The sequence below is a fragment of the Schistocerca piceifrons genome, chromosome 2, assembly GCF_021461385.2.
Source record: "Schistocerca piceifrons isolate TAMUIC-IGC-003096 chromosome 2, iqSchPice1.1, whole genome shotgun sequence".
Lineage (NCBI taxonomy): Eukaryota > Metazoa > Arthropoda > Insecta > Orthoptera > Acrididae > Schistocerca > Schistocerca piceifrons.
In genome coordinates, this window is record NC_060139.1 from 112,043,264 (window position 1) to 112,065,311 (window position 22,048).

Sequence of the window (22,048 nt, forward strand, 5' to 3'; positions counted from 1 at the left end):
CGTCCAGCACGAACGCTGGTCCAACTGAGGCGCCAGGTGGAAATGGCATGGCAAGCCGTTCCACAGGACTACATCCAGCATCTCTACGATCGTCTCCATGGGAGAATAGCAGCCTGCATTGCTGCGAAAGGTGGATATACACTGTACTAGTGGCGACATTGTGCATGCTCTGTTGCCTGTGTCTATGTGCCTGTGGTTCTGTCAGTCTGATCATGTGATGTATCTGACCCCAGGAATGTGTCAATAAAGTGTCCCCTTCCTGGGACAATGAATTCACGGTGTTCTTATTTCAATTTCCAGGAGTGTATGTTTATTAATTTTCCTTATTTCGGAATAGTTCATCCTCCTTCATTTATGGATGTAATGTAACACTTCATGTTTCACGTTGTAACTACGGCTTTCTTTAAGCATGTGGTCTGCAGAAGTAGAGTCTCCTTTTCTAACTTCCCAACTTCTATGGTGTTCCTTCAAGAGGGTGCATATTGCCCTGCCAGACATGTGTAGAATTTGCCACAATTACAAGTAATTTTATATATTACACTCTTTTCAAAAGCTGGAATGTTGTCTTTACTAATGGAAAAACTACATCCAGTGAGACTTTTCCTAAATAAGGAACTGTGTTCTTGAGATGGTGGGTCGAGAAAAGGGTAAAGAAGAGAGTACACCTGTTGTTTCTGATTTTTATACGTTATGGACTTCACCAAGGTAGTACGGTAGCCACATTGTTTGATACTGTTTGTTTGATTGTATTTAATTTCATTTGGAAGTTGTCTTCACTCATGGGGATGGATATTAGGCGATGTATCATTCAATGAAAGTCAGCATGTTTATGGGTCACTAGGTGTTGAGACTTGCCAGGTATTACAATATCTGTGATGGTAGGTTTCCTATAAATCTTGAAAATATTAATATAATGACTGATGTCAGGGGTTAGATCTAAATGATATATGCAGTTACCCCGAAACTCCATTGAGAATTTTATTCTGTTATGTTTAGAGTTTGTTGCTTGAGAGATTTTTGAAGTTGTCTGGTAGTACCTGACCATAAGCGCAACACTTCATCAACAAACCTGAACCAGGGTCCAGCCTTGAAGAGAGTGGATTATTTTCCAAAAACTGTGTTTCACAGCTGTCAGTAAAGATTTCAGCGTGGATTGGACTGAGGGAGGGTCCTATAACTAGACCATCCAACTTTTTTGCATATCCTGCCATTGAAACGGAAATAATTTTGTGTTAGGCAAGTTTGTGTAACTAACTTTATGTCTTCTGTGACAACCAGGTTAATTCCTGATTTATCTACTAAGTCTGTGATACCGCATTCATCCCTGTACGATTAGTAAGTGATGAGATAAAGGGGTGTTAAATTGAGAAATTGGGAACTTTTGGCACGTTGGAAACTCTTCATAAAAAGCGTAGCAAGTAGCGTCCAATCATTTGTCTGCAACACGACTGAGATGAGCTCAGCTACTGTTCAAAAGGCACGCAGGCTTGTTGCGTTTCAGGTCCCATCCTCCCATTCGTCACGGGATTCCCACAGCAGTCATTTCCACACACGACGCAGGATGTGCTCTGCGTAATCAACATCCTCTGGTGACAAATCACTGTGATGGAAACACTGTGACGAAACTCAGAGGTTTTATAGCGGCTTGTTTACAACAACAACGTTGCGTCGGCTGGACAGAACTCATAATGTGGCTACAACCTTGAACCCGGCCTGTTATAAGACCAACAATATTTTCAGTCTAATTGCAAAGCTATATTTCTCTACTGAGGGCGGAGGGATGCCGGGGTGAGGAGGATAGTCGGAGGGAAGGAGATAAGAAACGGAATTCAAACATCTTATTGGCCTGTCTTCATTGCCGGAAAGGAACGGAGACCAACAACAATATTTTTATGGGCCATGTGATGTTGGGCAAAATGTTGCCAGCTAATTACGAACTGCACTTGTTCAGTTTGTTCTGTCGGCTGTAGAATTTTATTTACGTTTGCTTATTATTAATTCTCACAAGCAAATCATTGTGTTTCGCAAGAAATAATGGTGATCTTTGCAATTAACGTTAAAGATCCTACAGATATTGCTCTTGCCTTAAAGTGTCTATATCTGTGGATCCTTAGTTTTGAAAATGTCCATGTAGATAAATAAGTTTCTCCACTAGGCAGTGCCAGAAGTTCCTCCAAATGTCGTAACACAACATACACATATATGTAATACTAACTAATGTAAATCCACCCGATGATGGAGGTTTAAACCTTCGAAACGCGTCGTGAAAAAATAAAACGGTGACTGGTAACAGTAAACTTGTTGTTTCATTTAAAATAAGTCTTTTTTGTTTCACTACTGTACAATCAATGTTGCAGCCAAGGGTGAACGGAATGACAACTGTACCCCGTAATATTGTACTCGGAGTTCAGGTTTGTCTGACTGCGTGATTTCTGTAGCTAGTTTTGTGCAGTAATAGCTCTTTTCGTTGCGTATTTAAAACAGAAGACGTTTAAAATCTGTTTTAGTTAAATAAATTTGTGCTGTATTCTACCTAGTTTTTACGTCATCAGTTATGATAGACAAGTTGAATTCTTTTGAACTGTTGTTATGCTCTTCTCATCAGTATTTGTCTACGTAATCGACTTTCTAAATCGAAAACACGTAAGAAATATTCATCAGAATGCTTTATGAATTCTACTTTTTATTACGTATAATGCAAGTGGCCTACGACTCTAAGTGTCGACTCGCTCGATGTGAGATCACTCCTCGTCACAATTGTTAGTGTACTCAATTACAAGGTTAATAATGAAAGATTGTTTGAAAGTTCTTCATTATCATTTAGAGATGAAAACAAACACAGATCGATCCTTGACGCCCTAATGGATACTGTCTGGTTCAACGCTTACAGTAAAGTAATTTAATTCATTGTGTAATAATTTGGAGAAGAACTGGATGCATAATGATATAATTAATGACCATTAGAATCCAGAAGCAAATATACCTAAAATTATGTGATTAATTTACTTTTTTATACTTCAGATTATCGAGTAAGAGAAATATTTGAGATATTCACGTCCCAGAGACACAGAGACCACTAAGAACGTAAAAATTCTTCCTAGGATCTAATGTATTAAACAAAAATAAAGGTATTATTTATTAAACCCAAGAACTTTGCCAGCGGAGGTCCGCTGACAATGGGGCGAACATTACCATACATTGGTGACTTTAAGAGGAATTACCAGAGGGCCACTATTTCTAGGTGGCTAAAGATAAATACAAGGGATAAAATTTCTTTAGCCTAAATAGATTCGCACCACTTCGTCATATAATATAGGGAAAAATCCACAGTCACAAGATCTGGTTGTAACGTTCTCATAGTGGACGCTTAGGCCTATTATTTCTCAATGAGTTCGCTACGGCTTTGTGATCATGTGCCGTGACAGCGATTTACAGCGTGTTTGCAGTTAAACTTTCGTTACGTGAGCCACGGTAGAAGGAAAGCTATTTACCATATGGATACCTAACTATAAAGGAATACGCACTGCATGATTGGTGTTAAATTTGACGTTAGGTGCCGGTACTAGTACGGTGACGTAGGGCTGAAACAAAAGCATCGGTGGGCATCACAGTTCAGGCAGTCAGCGTGGGCCTGGACTAGGTGAACAGGGCTTTACTCGTATTGCTGATTTACCAAATCAATAGCAGTAGGGTTGCCGCTCTTCGCGGGTATCGGCGCATGAAAGGAACACAGAAGGTCCTCCTTCCACACCAGGATTGAAGAAGATGATTCGGAAATTCGGATGACCTGGAGACTTGGTAACTGCTCATGGGAGAGTCCGACGGCCAATTGCGCCTCAAATTGTTGATGTTACTGTAGCCATGGCCGAGAATGCTAGACGTTCAAATGGTTCAAATGGCCCTGAGCACTATGGGACTTAACATCTGAGGTCATCAGTCCCCTAGAACTTACAACTACTTAAACCTAACTAACCTAAGGACATCACACACATCCATGCCCGAGGCAGGATTCGAACCTGCGACCGAAGCGGTCGCGCGGTTCAAGACTGTAGCGCCTAGAATCGCTCGGCCACCCCGGCTGGCAATGCTAGACGTCTTGTGCAATCTGCAAGCAGTGCACAAGTTGTGTCACGATAGCTGAACATTGCACGGTCCACCTTTCGAAAAGTGCTGCGAACAATTGTGAAATGGTATGTGTTCAAACTTCACATTACTCACCAACTTAGTCCCATAGTGCACAGAGCCAAAAATAATAAAAAAAAAGTTCAGATGTGTGTGAAATCTTATGGGACTTAACTGCTAAGGTCATCAGTCCCTAAGATTACATACTACTTAAACTAAATTATCCTAAGCAGAAACACATACACCCATGCCCGAGGGAGGACTCGAACCTCCGCCGGGACCAGCCGCACAGTCCATGACTGCAGCGCTTTAGACCTTTTCTTTTTTTTTTTTTTTTAAAAAAAATCTCATTTTGTTCGCTATTGTTCGTTGCATCTGCTCGTGCCGGACGTCGTAAGACATCCGTTTAAGTTCGTTGTTGATCGATTAGCTCAGTTTTTTTTTTTATTACAGAGGGCTGCTAACCCTCTGACCGAACACGCTGAGCTACCGTGCCGGCTGACCGCTCGGCTAATCCCGCGCGGCGTGCACATAGCCATTTGAACTATTTTTGATGCACACTTTAAGCTCACTGGGGCAGTGAAAACTGACAGTTGTCGCATTTGGGGATCGTCACCGCCAACGAAAGCTCATGGAGTTCCCCGGCTTGGTGAACGCGTCACTGTGTCACTGTGTGGTGTGGCTTCGCGGCACAGTTCATGATAAGTCACTTTTTATTTGAGGAACTCGGACGCCAAGAGCCAAGGACATGCAGCATGAACGGCACATGTTACTGTGATCAGGTTCGCCAACATGTGATCCTTGCTCCATGAGAGAGAAGTTCTTTGGACTCATCTGTTCCCATGCACGATGGAGCTCCATCACAGATTGCTCATGATGTCGCTCGGTTCCTCCGCAACAAATTTGAAAAAAAAAAAAAAAACGAATCATTGGCCGATCGTTTCGAACTGCGTGGTCGCCAAGATCACCAGGTTTGAATCCGTGTGATTTCTGGCTGTGGGGCTACTTGAAGGACAGGGTTAATCAACTTGACCCCAACACACGTTGGAGGTTGAAGTGAGCATATCGAGAGAGTTAGCTAATATCTCACCTGAGATGTTTCGGGCAGCAGCAGAGCAATCTCTAGTGCGGTTTCCGGCTGTCGTGGATGCAGATGCTCGTCACATTGAGCAATGTTTGTAACCTGAAATATAAACATAGTACGCAATTAACAAATGTTACCCTCTGATGTGTGGCCGACCAGGGTGGCCGAGCGGTTCTAGGCGCTACAGTCTGGAACCGTCCGACCGCTACGGTCGCAGGTTCAAATCCTGCCCCGGGCATAGGTGTGTGTGATGTCCTTAGGTTAGTTAGGTTTAAGTAGTTCTAAGTTCTAGGGGACTGATGACCTCAGAAGTTTAGTCCCATAGTGCTCAGAGCCATTTGAACCATTTTTGAACCCTCTGATGTGGAGATTAAAATGTGTTTCTATCGATGGCTTAATCGTTATTTGTCTTCCAGATTTGATAACAAATGTTTCCACAAAGTTTTATTGTCCTAGGGTCACATGTTTTTCACAGGGGTACTCTCAAGTAGCGAAAGTTCAATGATAACCAGCGTGTAAATTAACGTTTCATCGTACAGCACGTAGAAATGAGCGAAAATAGTCAGACTAGTTACTGTGGGTAGACTGTTTTCCTATTATAATTAGATAATTTTAGAAGTCATTATGACTAAATTTATTTTCTGCCACTGAGGTTGTGATAAGCTCGCAGTTAGCTTCTTAGAAACGCTAAGTACCGCTATCAGATTGTGGGAAGCGACAGTTATGAGACGTTCTTTGTACTGCTATTGGCTTCTGCTTTCAGCTGAAGCAGTAAGTTCTGTTATAAAGATGCGGAACCGTGCGGCGATTACGGCGTTCTGGGAATAACACGACACAGCGCGCAACTGCGCGAGACACGTCTCTTGCGGTTTCCATGTGAGAATTTTGCGGTCGACTTGCTCCCGGTTGCATAAACATCGGCCAGTTCTAGTTCACGAGAAGTGACACATGGCATACTACGCCAAGATAAGACTTCTTGCTGTCAGTCGCTCGTTCGCCGGTAATACAAGCGTTTAACTCCTACTAAAGCAGGTCAGGAACTGAACAACAAAGCAAATAGTGAAGGCTTGACATCGAGACAAGTGTACAGTCATCAGCTGAATTACGGAACTCGTGAACGCTACTCACAGCAGCTGCAAATGGCTCGGTTGCTGAGAAGATGTTCAGTACTTGAACGAAACAGGTAACCAGTGTAAAATATTGTTGTTGTGGACTGGCAAGACAGCCAATCCACGAGGACGGGAGGCCGAAGGGCACGCGTTTAAGCTCACGCAGGATGGCGTGAGGTCTGGAACAGGACAAGGTCTTTATAGCAGCAAAAATAGTACGTTGCTTCTGGAATACTTAACTTTAATCCATAATTGGTGAACATCGGTCTGACGGTACATGCATCACAAGATAAATAGCAATTGATAATGGCGCCTTGCTAGGTCGTAGCAAATGACGTAGCTGAAAGCTATGCTAACTATCGTCTCGGCAAATGAGAGCGTAATTTGTCAGTGAACCATCGCTAGCAAAGTCGGCTGTCCAACTGGGGCGACTGCTAGGAAGTCTCTCTAGACCTGCCGTGTGGCGGCGCTCGGTCTGCAATCACTGACAGTGGCGACACGCGGGTCCGACGTATACTAACGGACCGCGGCCGATTTAAAGGCTACCACCTAACAAGTGTGGTGTCTGGCGGTGACACCACAATTGTAATGTTAGATTGCAATGAGAGACATTTCAAAGGAGGTGGTCCGCATAATGTTCACGTTCTCCGCTGCTGTCATATTACCATCGATTACTACCAGAGGTCCCGTGAAAGCCCAGGCGAACGTCCCCTACGGCATAACACTACCCCAATAGCCTGCGTCCGTGGTGCAGGAAATCTGTTCCTTGAATACAGCAGAAAGAGTCGTTATGGAATACAACTAAACGTATTTACTGTCGCACACATCGATTTGATACAGGCAATATTCAGCCTCCATACAAAATTAAAATTGCTGTGACCAGGTGAAACTACTTTCGTCCGGCCACATCTGTGGGTTCTTTGATTGCACGGTGAGGTCGCATATCGAACTAGAACACATGAAATATTAGTTCACTTTATTACATGAATGAATAGAAAGATGTACTGAGATTGATAAAGTCCTTTGCAACAGGAGTGCTGGAAAATTTACAACTGTCATGGACTAACAAAGGACCACTTTATGCACTAATTAGCAAATTTTTCTCTTGAGGTACAGTGTTAAACATTGACAGAAGTATATGTCCATCTGAAACTTAAGCTGTCCCTGAGGTGTCGAGCTGGGGTAGAACTCTTGCTAGCTCGAAGCTGTATTGACCTCAGTGTGAGGGCGCTGCTACGCTCAGAAGAGGATGTGGGGGTGTGGTCTTCAGGAGCGTCTCCCACACGTCATTGCGGATTGCAGCGAGCCCTCACTAATGTCGGTGGTATCGATTCGCGTTGCCGACTTTGGCATGGCACCACGATCTCTGGACGACACCACAGAAATGATTAGTGAAGTTGTAAAAATTAGATTTTATTTACTTTGCATACCATGTTTCCATGATATCCTATGAGGTAATATTTTGAAGCAGCTGATACAGCTGTTCTCAGACTTCGTGTCAAATAACTGTATTGCAAACATGTGAATTTTGAAATTGATTTTTGTCTGTTGTTAAGTGTGTCTGAGTAAAGACAAATACAAGACAAATGCACATGAGGGAAGGATGAAAGTTTCTCATCCTCTTTGTGAACATGTTATTTACGTAAAAAAAGTACCGTCTTGGAAATGTTTCCAAAATATACATTTTGGGCTATTATAGCCACTTCATTGGACGCTAACACTAATGAAACAAGTTTCTTTTAGATTTGCAAAACAAGTGGAGAGGAGCAAGTGCACCGACCCACTGGCTATGACCTAAACTCGAAAGTGTAGAATTAGACTGTATAGTCTTTGCAGATGGCATAGCACTGATTACCAAATACATCACTAATGTCAAACAGCAGTCTGAAATATTGTTGCAAGAACAAGCAGGAAAAGATGCAGTACGAATTTCATTCGATTAAATAAATTAGAAATTAAACAATGAAAACCGTAAGGAAAATAAGGCTTTAGAATCCAGACTTCAGCGAACAAAAAGTGCGTTTCAGTTTATAATAAATACTTTTAAAAAAATGCCTTTCCTGGAACTGTATAATCCGGCATTCTACAACAGTGATAAAATCAGAAGCACTCTACTCGTAAAGGACACATTCCAACACAAGACATTAAAACAGCAATGAGAAGTAAAAGAACGCCGAATTATGAGAAAAGTGTTATGACAAAGAATAGAAGGTGGAACAGATCACCCAAAATCAAATACATAAATCTACAGACAAATCCCTAAAATTCCAGTTACAATTCTTGAAAAATAAGATTACGAAACCCAAGTGATATAAACGAACAGACCCCAAGAAATAAGTATCACCAAATTTACAGGTGCGACTTGCTGTTAGGAAAATCACTGAAGCATGAACAGAAGAAGAGAGAAGGATCAAACAACAGACATGGACGGAGCAGTGGAAAGGCTCACTTGTTGCGCATGAAAGAATACTGGACTAAAAGGAAGGCCAACAAGTGGTGGTTACGTGTGGTCTTAAGTAAAGAAGAAGAAGAAGCAGAAGAAGAAGAAGAAGAAGAAGAAGAAGAAGAAGGTGGAAATGAGAGGGTGCTAGACCACCTTCGTCGGCACGTGCCTGAAAGACTGTTTTGCGATCGTTGGTTTCCGCGGCCGTTGCCAGATTAAATGAAAATTTCCGGTTATGTGACCATGTCGCCACATTGTGGTACTGGCCAACATTTCGGCCACTGCCGTTGCAAGTGGCATACATCTAGGTGGCGTAATTACACCATCCTGCCGAAGGACACTTGCATCAGTGGCCGAAGCGACAGTAGATGTAGCAATATGATTGTTTTCTTTTGCAGTCCAGCTACTGCTAGGAAATTCGATTTCGTATTTGCTTTAAGTTAGCATTTAACAAATGCACTACTCGTTTGGTATATATATTTCTCGTAGTTAAATGTTCGTGTAAAGTGTACTCTACTCTTTCGTCTGATATTACTGCTGTGTCAGCTGCTTCATACACTTTTAATCACCGACGTCCAATACTATATTGTGAGCTTTCAATACTTTATGATCTATGGCTGCAGTTTCTAGGTTTTCTTCGCATGGATAACCTTCAGGAGGAGTATGTGACGTATATACTCAGCTGCCTGTCTCTTAACTTTTGAAAGTGGAGCAGACTCCTTGTTAATCAACTTTGGTGATTTCTCCTTGGCGGCAAACTGTCCAGAACAAAAACTTCTTTGAGTCCACGGTACTTCAGGTTATCGATTTAACCGAATGCACACAGCACACCTATGTTAAAAAGCCCTCTAAACAAAATTATTCTGTGCGTCAAGTTGACACTAGGATTACATTACTGCAGGCGTGTAACAACATATACACCTACACTCCGCTAGAGATTTTAAGTAGCCCCACGACAGTCAATAATATTGTGCGATATTTCGTATTGTGCAATATTATTGGTCATCTATATTGTACAACATATTGACTGATCTGCAGAAATTACATTTTATTGTGCAGACTGGTGGACCTGTATAATCTCTGGTTAATACTGTACAATTTTGTCACAACAGTCCAGTGTGCCGTACTCCTTATTCTGCACAGTTTGTTGTGTCGCGTAAACCGAACTCTGGAAATGTCATTGAAATCAGGGGAACTTACGTTTACTTCCGAATTACGGGACGTCTATAGGGATTTGTCAGTTGTACAATGCCGCATCATACAGTTCCAGGAAAGGCATTTTTTTAAAGTATTGATTATTAACCGAAACGCAGTTTCTGTTCGCTGAAGCCTGGATTCTATAGCAACCGTCAGAAGAAAACCGAGAAATAAGATCGGTTGTTGTCAGAGTTTAGCGATATGTAGCCGGAAGCGTATAATCTTCAATTAGTAAAGAAAAATTTGTCACGGATAAATTATAGGAAGGAACTGAAAAGAATTGCCAACGGAACGAAAAGCAGAGATGCGAGCCAATGAGCTACTGGGGCCAACACTTTGGTAGGTACTTTGATGCCATGTTTTTTTTTTTTTTTTTTTTTTTTTTTTTTTTTTTTTTTGCAAGGGCAGGGATTCCATTCTGATCCAAACATAACCACAATTTCAACGTTAATTATGTATGCACTCCTTTCTTTACATATCTGTAATTTTTCAAGCTTTCTGTCATAGCTGTGTGCGTTTCCATCACAATTAGGCTTATTTACTTAGACTTAGTTCCTCCATTGCTGAGTAGCATACTGGGCAGCAAATTTCCTCTGTCGACCTCGAGAAGCTGCCAAGTTTTCAGGTTCATCACAGTTCATGTCCACGCACTATCGATCCTTTGTAAAACTTCGTTTCCACGTGTGTTCCTCTACTTCTTTAGCTATCAATTGGTTTCCACAACAGTGCTGACTTGGGTATTATTCCATCTTTCATGCATAGGGCGTGTCCTGCAATCTCCAGCCTTCTTGCAGCGACGATTTTGTGCTGACTGCGTAGACCACTCCCTCTCATCACTTCATCATTTGAAACGTGGTCGTGATAGCTAATGTTCAAAAATCGCCTCCAACATCGTTGGTGAAAAACATTAACTAGTGTGCCGATTTTGCTGACTTTTTGCTGGTCTCACATGCATATCTGGCCACCGGTAGGACGACTGAGGGGAACAGTCGAAACTTTGTGGACATACATAGTCTAGTTGCCATACAGATCGCATTCGGTGGAAAATGCAACAGCTTTCCCATTTCTAATCGTGTTGTCTGCATGTACGCCCCAGTTATTACAGATAAAGCTACAGAGATATGAAAATTGGTCAACATGTTGTTGTACCTTTCGTTGTTGTATAATTTGGGTAGATACATTTCCACTTTTTTTGCACATTATTTTCATTTTATCGCTATTTATTTTTAGCTCTACAGAACTGACCATTCCAACCAGCTTGGTAGTCATTAGTTGAAAAACTTTGTGTCGTTTCTGCCAGAAGAACAATGTTATCAGCAAGATCCTGATCCGAAACCCTACTTTGCTCATTCAGACGTATACCCATGTTGTAGTTGTCCATAACTTTTCTCATTATGAAGTTGCGACTAGTATGAAAAGGAAAGGTGACAAAATGCATCCTTCTCTCAAACCTGTCAGATTATTAAAGAAATGGGTGTTCCCATCTTCTGTTCTCATACAGAAAGTCGAATCTAGACAAAGGTTTCCAAAAACATCAGTGAGGTGTTCAGGAATTCCATAATGGCTTACAATATTCCACAATGATTCTCGGTGTATACTGTCAAATCTCTTATAAGGTCAACGAATTTGGGTGCAGTGAACAGTTGAATTCTACGCATTGTTTCGCGCCGGGCGAAGTGGCCGTGCGGTTCTAGGCGCTGCAGTCTGGAACCGCGAGACCGCTACAGTCGCCGGTTCGAATCCTGCCTCGGGCATGGATGTGTGTGATGTCCTTAGGTTAGTTAGGTTTAAGTAGTTCTAAGTTCTAGGGGACTAATGACCTGAGAAGTTGAGTCCCATAGTGCTCAGAGCCATTTGAACCATTTGAACCATTGTTTCGCAGACAAATATTTTTTCGCGACAGGATCTCCCACTTCGAAAGCCAGTCTGTTCTTCTCGTAGTCGACGATCTGCTGCATCTTGTATTCTCTTCAAATGGCTCTGAGCACCATGGGACTTAACATCTGAGGTTATCAGTCCCCTAGAACTTAGAACTATTTAAAACTGACTAACCGAAGGACATCACACACACCCATGCCGGAGGCAGGATTCGAACCTGCGACCGTAGCAGCAGCGCGGTTCCGGGCTGAAGCGCCTAGAACCGCTCGGGCACAAAGGCCGGCTATCCTCTTCAGAAGTGATATTTTAAGTCTTGTAGCCAAATAACATAAAGTACTTGAAATGTGCAGTCGTGGGGAAATAGTGTCTCATGAAATAAGTGTTCTTTTTGCTTAATTATGGGTGTAATCATTAGCAAAAGTACATCAGCTGAGCGAGCATGCATTCTCAGTAATTTTCGACGGTCATCTAGCTCGCTTATCCAACAGCCACAAAGTAAATTTTCGTCTGCTCGTTTTCTTTTCTTATACTACTCCTTCACCCACGTATGCTTCATTCTTCCAGCAAGCACAAAGCCTACCCAACGGCCAAACAACAGCTGGTACCCATTTCCGTTATGTTTGCACCTCCAAGAGTTGACATGGAGTTTGCATGACTCGTTTCGCTGTCTAGGGCAAACGATCAATACATTGTGCAATATTAGTGATAGTGCAGTGGCCGCTTTACAGCGCGTGGGAGAGGGTGTTTAGATACCACTATCGTTTCCTCTCTTTCCTGCTCCATTCATGAAGCAGGAAGCGGCTACAAGGGTAGCGGAGTACGTGTGGAGTGCACATGGGGGTTTTTTAGGTTAGAGAATCCCCTCCCTAGGCCCGACAAGACGCCTCCTGAGACGCAGCAAGGTAGGAGTAGGCAAAATGCAACAGGGAATAACAATATTAATGTGCTAATAGTAAACTGCAGGAGCGTCTACAGAAAGGTCCCAGAACTGCTCTCATTAATAAACGGTCACAACGCTCATATAGTACTAGGGACAGAAAGTTGGCTGAAACCAGACGTAAATAGTAATGAAATCCTAAACTCAGATTGGAATGTATACCGCAGAGACAAGCTGGACAGTGAAGGGGGAGGCGTGTTTATAGCGATAAGAAGTAAAATAGTATCGAAGGAAGTTGACGGAGATCCGAAATGTGAAATGATTTGGGTGAAGGTCACGGTTAAAGCAGGCTCAGACATGGTAATTGGATGTCTCTATAGGCCCCCTGGCTCAGCAGCTGTTGTGGCTGACCACCTGAAGGATAATTTGGAAAATATTTCGAGTAGATTTCCCCACCATGTTATAGTTCTGGGTGGAGATTTTAATTTGCCGGATATAGACTGGGAGACTCAGACGTTCATAACGGGTGGCAGGGACAAAGAATCCAGTGAAATTTTTTTAAGTGCTTTATCTGAAAACTACCTTGAGCAGTTAAACAGAGAACCGACTCGTGGCGATAACATATTAGACCTTCTGGTGACAAACAGACCCGAACTATTTGAAAAAGTTAACGCAGAACAGGGAATCAGCGATCATAAAGCGGTTACGGCATCGATGATTTCAGCCGTAAATAGGAATATTAAAAAGGGTAGGAAGATTTTTCTGTTTAGAAAAAGTGACAAAAAGCAGATTTCAGAGTACCTGTTGGCTCAACACAAAAGTTTTGTCTCAAGTACAGATAGTGTTGAGGATCAGTGGACAAAGTTCAAAACCGTCGTACATAATGCGTTAGATGAGTATGTGCCAAGCAAGATCGTAAGAGATGGAAAAGAGCCACCGTGGTACAACAACCGAGTTAGAAAACTGCTGCGGAAGCAAAGGGAACTTCACAGCAAACATAAACATAGCCAAAGCCTTGCAGACGAACAAAAATTACGCGAAGCGAAATGTAGTGTGAGGAGGGCTATGCGAGAGGCGTTCAATGAATTCGAAACTAAAGTTCTATGTACTGACTTGTCAGAAAATCCTAGAAATTTTGGTCTTATGTCAAAGCGGTAGGTGGATCAAAACAAAATGTCCAGACACTCTGAGACCAAAATGGTACTGAAACAGAGGATGACAGACTAAAGGCCGAAATACTAAATGTCTTTTTGCAAAGTTGTTTCACAGAGGAAGACTGCACTGTAGTTCCTTCTCTAGATTGTCGCACAGATGACAAAATGGTAGATATCGAAATAGACGACAGAGGGGTAGAGAAACAATTAAAATCGCTCAAAAGAGGAAAGGCCTCTGGACCTGATGGGATACCAGTTCAATTTTACACAGAGTACGCGAAGGAACTTGCCCCCCTTCTTGCAGCGGTGTACCGTAGGTCTCTAGAAGAGCGTAGCGTTCCAAAGGATTGGAAAAGGGCACAGGTCATCCCCGTTTTCAAGAAGGGACGTCGAGCAGATGTGCAGAACTATAGACCTATATCTCTAACGTCGACTAGTTGTAGAATTTTGGAACACGTATTGTGTTCGAGTATAATGACTTTTCTGGAGACTAGAAATCTACTCTGTAGGAATCAGCATGGATTTCGAAAAAGACGGTCATGTGAAACCCAGCTCGCGCTATTCGTCCACGAGACTCAGAGGGCCATAGACACGGGTTCACAGGTAGATGCCGTGTTTCTTGACTTCCGCAAGGCGTTCGATACAGTTCCCCACAGTCGTTTAATGAACAAAGTAAGAGCATATGGACTATCAGACCAATTGTGTGATTGGATTGAGGAGTTCCTAGATAACAGGGCGCAGCATGTCATTCTCAATGGAGAGAAGTCTTCCGAAGTAAGAGCGATTTCAGGTGTGCCGCAGGGGAGTGTCATAGGACCGTTGCTATTTACAATATACATAAATGACCTTGTGGATGACATCGGAAGTTCACTGAGGCTTTTTGCAGATGATGCTGTGGTGTATCGAGAGGTTGTAACAATGGAAAATTGTACTGAAATGCAGGAGGATCTGCAGCGAATTGACGCATGGCGTAGGGAATGGCAATTGAATCTCAATGTAGACAAGTGTAATGTGCTGCGAATACACAGAAAGATAGATCCTTTATCATTTAGCTACAAAATAGCAGGTCAGCAACTGGAAGTAGTTAATACCATAAATTATCTGGGAGTACGCATTAGGAGTGATTTAAAATGGAATGATCATACAAATTTGATCGTCGGTAAAGCAGATGCCAGACTGAGATTCATTGGAAGAATCCTAAGGAAATGCAATCCGAAAACAAAGGAAGTAGGTTACAGTACGCTTGTTCGCCCACTGCTTGAATACTGCTCAGCAGTGTGGGATCCGTACCAGATAGGGTTGATAGAAGATATAGAGAAGATCCAACGGAGAGCAGCGCGCTTCGTTACAGGATCATTTAGTAATCGCGAAAGCGTTACGGAGATGATAGATAAACTCCAGTGGAAGACTCTGCAGGAGAGACGCTCAGTAGCTCGGTACGGGCTTTTGTCAAAGTTTCGAGAACGTACCTTCACCGAAGAGTCAAGCAGTATATTGCTCCCTCCTACGTATATCTCGCGAAGAGACCATGAGGATAGAATCAGAGAGATTAGAGCCCACACAGAGGCATACCGACAATCCTTCTTTCCACTAACAATACGAGACTGGAATAGAAGGGAGAACCGATAGAGGTACTCAAGGTACCCTCCGCCACACACCGTCAGGTGGTTTGCGGAGTATGGATGTAGATGTAGATGTAGAAGGGCGCGTGGCAAGAACGAATGTCAGTAAAACTCCGTATCAGTTGTAATCAATGTGACTTTCTCGTCGTGATAATTTCACGAGATCTATGTGAGAGGAAGTACATCTACATCTACATCTATACTCCGCAAGCCACCTGACGGTGTGTGGTGGAGGGTACCTTGAGTACCTCTATCGGTTCTCCCTTCTATTCCAGTCTCGTATTTTTCGTGGAAAGAAAGATTGTCGGTATCCCTCTGTGTGGGCTCTAATCTCTCTGATTTTATCCTCATGGTCTCTTCGCGACATATACGTAGGAGGGAGCAATATACTGCTTGACTCCTCGGTGAAGGTATGTTCTCGAAACTTCAACAAAAGCCCGTACCGAACTACTGACCGTCTCTCTTGCAGAGTGTTCCACTGGAGTTTATCTATCACCTCCATAACGGTTTCACGATTACTAAGTGATCCTGTAACGAAGCGCGCTGCTCTCCGTTGGATCTTTTCTACCTATTCTATCAACCGTATCTGGTATGGATCCCACACCGGTGTGCAGTATTCAAGCAGTAGGCGAACAAGTGTACTGTAAACTACTTCCTTTGTTTTGGACTACATTTCCTTAGGATTCCCCCAATGAATCTCAGTCTGGCGTCTGCTTTACCGACGATTAATTTTATGTGGTCATTCCACTTTATATCACTCCTAATGCCTGCTCCCAGATAACTTATGTAATTAACTGCTTCCAGTTGCTGACCTGCTATATTGTAGCTAAATGATAAAGGATCTTTCTTTCTATGTATTCGCAGCACATTACACTTGTCTACATTGAGATTCAACTGCCATTCCCATCACCATGCGTCAGCTCGTTGCAGATCCTCCTGCATTTCAGTACAACCTCTCGATATACCACAGCATCATCCGCCGAAAGCCTCAGTGAACTTCCGATGTTATCCACAAGTTCATTTGTACACTCCTGGAAATGGAAAAAAGAACACATTGACACCGGTGTGTCAGACCCACCATACTTGCTCCGGACACTGCGAGAGGGCTGTACAAGCAATGATCACACGCACGGCACAGCGGACACACCAAGAACCGCGGTGTTGGCCGTCGAATGGCGCTAGCTGCGGAGCATTTGTGCACCGCCGCCGTCAGTGTCAGCCAGTTTGCCGTGGCATACAGAGCTCCATCGCAGTCTTTAACACTGGTAGCATGCCGCGACAGTGTGGACGTGAACCATATGTGCAGTTGACGGACTTTGAGCGAGGGCGTATAGTGGGCATGCGGGAGGCCGGGTGGAAGTACCACCGAATTGCTCAACACGTGGGGCGTGAGGTCTCCACAGTACATCGATGTTGTCGCCAGTGGTCGGCGGAAGGTGCACGTGCCCGTCGACCTGGGACCGGACCGCAGCGACGCACGGATGCACGCCAAGACCGTAGGATCCTATGCAGTGCCGTAGGGGACCGTACCGCCACTTCCCAGCAAATTAGGGACACTGTTGCTCCTGGGGTATCGGCGAGGACCATTCGCAACCGTCTCCATGAAGCTGGGCTACGGTCCCGCACACCGTTAGGCCGTCTTCCGCTCACGCCCCAACATCGTGCAGCCCGCCACCAGTGGTGTCGCGACAGGCGTGAATGGAGGGACGAATGGAGACGTGTCGTCTTCAGCGATGAGAGTCGCTTCTGCCTTGGTGCCAATGATGGTCGTATGCGTGTTTGGCGCCGTGCAGGTGAGCGCCACAATCAGGACTGCATACGACCGAGGCACACGGGGCCAACACCCGGCATCATGGTGTGGGGAGCGATCTCCTACACTGGCCGTACACCACAGGTGATTGTCGAGGGGACACTGAATAGTGCACGGTACATCCAAACCGTCATCGAACCCATCGTTCTACCATTCCTAGACCGGCAAGGGAACTTGCTGTTCCAACAGGACAATGCACGTCCGCATGTATCCCGTGCCACCCAACGTGCTCTAGAAGGTGTAAGTCAACTACCCTGGCCAGCAAGATCTCCGGATCTGTCCCCCATTGAGCATGTTTGGGACTGGATGAAGCGTCGTCTCACGCGGTCTGCACGTACAGCACGAACGCTGGTCCAACTGAGGCGCCAGGTGGAAATGGCATGCAAGCCGTTCCACAGGACTACATCCAGCATCTTTACGATCGTCTCCATGGGAGAATAGCAGCCTGCATTGCTGCGAAAGGTGGATATACACTGTACTAGTGCCGACATTGTGCATGCTCTGTTGCCTGTGTCTATGTGCCTGTGGTTCTGTCAGTGTGATCATGTGATGTATCTGACCCCAGGAATGTGTCAATAAAGTTTCCCCTTCCTGGGACAATGAATTCACGGTGTTCTTATTTCAATTTCCAGGAGTGTATATATTGTGAATAGCAACGGTCCTACGATACTCCCCTGCGGCACAGCTGAAATCACTCTTACTTTGGAAGACTTCTCTCCATTGTGAGTGACATACTGCGTGCTGTTATCTAGGAACTCTTCAATCCAATCACACAATTGGTCTGATAGTCCATAAGCTCTTACTTTGTTCATTAAACGTAGTAATGTGATACCCGCTTCTTCCGGGAACCTGCTGTCTCGGAATTTCAATGGTAGACCTCTCGGTGATTCATAACGCCTCTCCTGTGGCGTGTACCACTGGAGTCTGCTGAGCATGTCTGTAATGCTTTCGCTCTGTGTTAGCTATCCCGTGACAAAACTCGCCGCTCTTTTCTTTGGATCTTCATTGTCTCTTTAATTAGTCCTACCTGGTAAGCATGCCAGAATGATGAACATAATAGGTGTTGTAAGTGTTTTCTAAGCCACTTCTTCCTTGAATGAATTACATTTACTAAAAATTCTTCCAGTGAATCTCAGTCTGACATCTGCTTTTCCTGCAATTAATTTCATACGCTCATTGCACTTTAGGTCCTCCCAGACTGTCACTCCTAGGTATTTTACGGTTGTTACTGTTCACAGTGATTTTTCACATATAATCGTACAATAATAAATCTTCCCTGTATATGTCGCACATCCTCCTCAGGTCTTCGTGCTTTTCGCTACAGTCTTCCGGCATTGCAGCCTCCTTATAGACCAAGGCACCACCTGAAAAAATCTTCATTTAGCTTCCGACGTTGCCCACTAGATTATTTACACGTTATAAACCGTAATGGCCCGATAACAATCCCGTGGGGTACCCCAGGAATTACCCTATGTTTGTTGATTTCGTCCCATTAAGAATAGCAATAAGCTGTATCTCGTAGAAGGCCCTGAATCGTCAGAAATCTGTATTTTTTCTACTAAACGACGCTGCTGAACAGTGTAGAATGCCTTCTGCAAGTCAAGCAGCACGGCATCAACCTCGGCGCCTTTGTCAAAGGCGTTCTGAATTTAATGGACGAACTGTGTTTCGCAAGATTTCTTCTGTTCACGGAATCCATGTTGGTTTTTTTAGAGGAGATTTTCGTTCTCCGCCAACGTCTTAAGCCGCGACAGTAGAATATGTAACAAAAACCAATATAACAAAATCAAAATGTAGTTGTTATAAATGCCAACTTTGTGCCAAGCTGAGAAAGCTTCAGCTTACCATCGTACGATGCTCAAGGACTAAGAAGAAACATTTGCTTTTATTTTGATAAGAACTGTGATTCCTTCCCTCGCTGTTTATATTTCATCAAACAGAGCCTTAGTAGTAACATGGGCTTCTGCAGAAATATAACCAAGAGGGGACGATATTCTAAAACTGCAGTTTTTGATACAATTGATCGGTGAACTTGAAGGCGTATCGTGCTCAAAGAACTGAGTTTGACGAGAGATACACAAACTGTGTCTTATCCTAAGTGAATGATGGTTTTTCTTTAATTGTATTTTTCGGCTAGACAGCTCTGAAACCTAGAAGGTAAGAGTACATCATTAGTATGTGCAAAGTACATCTATTTATATTATTAATGTGACTACAGATATCAATGTTTCTGATTTAATGATCTGAAATAACTTATTTTTTGGATGTGAGGTCCGCCAGTTATGCAAACACCGTTTTTCTCAGTACCCAAACATGTTCCGGCATCACTGTGCCATCATCAGTGGGTTTTCGTTTTTATTTATTCTGCAATGTGAACATTTTCTTTAGATGATTATAAAATTATGTGCATTTTTAGTTCAAACAACAGATCGTTTCTTTTTGTAAATACCTTTACATTTGGTGTGCATGAATTTTCTAGATCACTTTTGTGTTAATTACTACAGGTAGCTTGTCATCTACAACCAAACGATGTTGATGAAAAAGTTTTTTGCTGGGAGTTAACCTATCTTCCAGAATGTAATTTAGTTTTTCGTGATGTTTTCGCGCCTATTTTCGTATTTACTTACATTTTCGTGTGACAAGCACCTCCATTCTCCGCATTGAGATGTTGTGATGCATACGTAACTATAACAAGTATTTTCAACAAATAACGTAGTAAAACACTTTTCACTACACCAGAACACAGTGTGATTGTGGTTTGTTATGTGTCCCAGCCCAGTCAGTGTTCATTTGTTCATCAGAGAGTTCGGCGCCAAATTTGAATTTTGTTTGCATTTAATCTTTGTGTGTGTGTGTGTGTGTGTGTGTTACACGAGGTAGTGCATCTTCACCGTACGCTTGCTGCAGCTTTTAGTACGTCTCTGTGGCTGTGTGGTTTAAGTGAACACATAATTTTGTTGCATCTGCTCCTCTAGCGTCACTTCCATTGTTTGGTATGAGAAATGCAAAAAGCGTCTACAAAATAGAGCATTACAGCCAACCTACCTATACAAGAATGCTACCGCCTGTCGACGTTATACATAAAAACTCACTATTTTCAAATATTTTTGGTACAGGTAGGAAACTACCACTGAAGCTACAGGAAAAGATCAGTCTCAGACTTTGTTGATCAGCCATCGTGTCTCCCACACATCTCATCTTTGCATTATGAAGAAAGGAAGCTTAGTATTTAACACCCCCCCCCCCCTTCCCCACCTACCTGCTGAAGACAACGTCTTTCTAGCTACTCACCATACCCTGCAACTCTCCCACGTCTCTCACCAACGCCACTTCAATCTCCTGGTCGAGTAGTGCAATACGTAGAAACTTAAAATTAATCCACGGAAAATTCAAACCACCATCTTTGGTCGTACCGCTCGGCGTTTCAGTCGTCCAGATTTCCATCTCTCGAGCGACAATCTCTGACTAACACGGTGAAGTACTTGGGATTAATCCTCGACAGAAAACTAACATGGAATGCACACCTCTTTACCATCCAGCACAAAGCCCGAACCCGACTTATAATACTAAAACTGCTAACAGGCCACAGCTGCGGTCTACATCCTTCTACGATTATCCTCACCTATAAATCTCTCATCCCTTCATCCTCATCTACGCCAGCGTTTCCTGGGTCTCTACCTATCCTAAATTCCACGCGTCCCTTGAAAGCCTCGAAAGACATGCGAGTTTCTTGAGGCCTTATTCTGAGCAGGAATTCCGCCACCTACATCTGTGACGGACCTATTTCGACAGCTGACCACAATGGACCTTGTCAGCGTCGCCCTTTCTGCAAAAAGCGGATATTCAGTTATAAGCCAGACTCAAATATTTGAGTATACGAAAAGTACCAACTCATAGCTTCTGTCTGCTATAGCTAATCTCTTGGGCTTACAATCTCTCTGACACCTCTCCCTCCATGCCGCAAAACTGAAACCTCTCGGTAAAAGAGCGGAATGCCGTGACTGATTTAGAGTGTCGCCATCCTATATCCCACTCACCAATCACCAATTCATTACCCTGCTGCACCACTACATCCATATTCCACCTTCCACGATCCTTTATCCCTCATTCATCCATTCCCGCCGGAACTTCAACCAACTGTCGCTCTCCAACGATGAAACCCGTCCTGTGATGTATTACTCCTTCCAGTCCTTTTCCCAACGCTCCACCTAGCAACATCCGTCCTCTTTCCTTTGACCCCCTTCCTGACTTTTAGTCGCTACTTGCGGTTTCACAGAACCTCATAGTCAAATTCATTATTCCTCCTCCGTCGTGACCACGATCACATTTATGCACTACTATTACAGGGTGGCGCACGAAATGTGTTACCATTTTGTTTTTGAATATAAACTTTATTGTCAATACAATCTGAAAGGAACATATACTACAGTGAAGAGCCGTCCATGGATATTTGTTCTAACTCAGCACACGTTCAATATGTCCACCACTTCGTTTCCTAACTTCCTTCAAACGAACACTGAAGTTAGTAATTACTATTAAAAACAGTCTTGATCACGATTTATTTAACAAGGTGACCGGTTTCGACCACTACTGTGGTCATCTTCAGACCTATAAGTTGTATACAAAGCTCTAATTAGAGGGCTACATACATTAAACAGAATACATAAAGTTATAAAGCTATACAACGTTGAATTACCATTGAGTAGGAACCTCTTTCTGTTGGAGAATCACTACTGGAGAAACCAGTGCACG